We start from the raw sequence: 1342 nt of genomic DNA on the forward strand, positions 1-1342 counted from the left end.
GGGGGGGGGGGGGGGGGTGGATGTGTGCGCGCGCACAGCCCCCTGACAGGCTCCCTTTGGCGTGGGCGGGTGAGGGGCGCGGCGCGGGGCACGGAGCATTCGGGGGCGTCCAAGCGTCATCCCCTCCGCCGATCCCCAGCCGCGAGGGCCATCGCCGGGGGGGGGGGAGGGGGCGGGCGGCGGTGAAATCGCGTTCGCGGCTGCGGCGCGGCCTTGTCTTAACCATGAGCTGCGGGGGGGGGGGGGGAGGGGGCGGGCGGCGGTGAAATCGCGTTCGCGGCTGCGGCGCGGCCTTGTCTTAACCATGAGCTGCGGGGGGGGGGGGGGGTGCGTCCATTATGCATGTCTCTCCTCATTGGTGCCTGCTGCGTGTGCTGCGTCTGCTGCGTTGCCGAGCCGGCCGAGAGCCCCGGCCGAGGGCGTCGGGAGGCTGGCTCCTCGGGCCTCGGGCCCTCCCCACGTATGGTCCGTCGGCCGGGGGTGCCCAACCCACGGTTTTGCCAGGGCGCCCGAGGGTGTCCCTCCCCTGGCGGCGGCTCGGCCCCTGCTCTGGTGAGACCCATGGCTGTGCGGTGTGCGCGAGTGCACGTACGTGTGAATTTGCATTGTAAGCAGGTGTGTCGCCGTATGCCGTGCCGGGCCAACACCGCCTCCGCCCGAGGGGTGGTCTCCGGGTGCGCGTGCGTGCATACGTGTGTGTGTGCATGCACGCTCGAGTGTTCGGGCGCGCCGGCGCAAACATTCACGCGGACCTCCCCTCGGCTGGGCCGGCCCTCGCCCACTTCCTGCCGGCTCCAGGCGCCGCAGGGGGGGGGGGGGGTGCTCCTGGGCGCTCGTGCATGCGTCTGGGTGTGTCCGTGTGTGTGTGTGTGTATGTGGCCATGGGCGCTTGTGGGTGTGGGGTAATTTGCCCCCCCCCCCCGGATGTGGCGCCGATCCCCCCCGGCCCCTGCCCCGACGCCGGCCCATATAAACAGACGCCGCGCCACGGCACGCCGGCTGGCCACGGCGCGCATGGGGCCCGGCCCGAATGCGCCCGGATCCGGTCCCTCATGTCCTGGCGTGTTGCCGGCACATGCTGGGCGACTTCGGGTGCGCGCGCGCGTGTGCATGTCTCGACTCGACCGCGATCCGACCCGCGGAGAGGGGCGACTTCGCCCGGCGCTCGCGCTCGCACGCACGGTTGGCTCGGGCCCACGGGGCTGCGGCACAGCGAAGGGCCAAGGGGTTTCCGGTGCGTTTCACCTTCCCCGGCACCCTGAGAGACCGTGGCACTCCAGGCATTGTTGTTGTTGTTGTTGTTGTCCCCTGCTCGGGCTTCCAGGGAGGGGGGGGGGGGGGG

This window comes from Fonticula alba (genome assembly GCF_000388065.1).
Source record: "Fonticula alba strain ATCC 38817 unplaced genomic scaffold supercont2.4, whole genome shotgun sequence".
NCBI lineage: Eukaryota > Rotosphaerida > Fonticulaceae > Fonticula > Fonticula alba.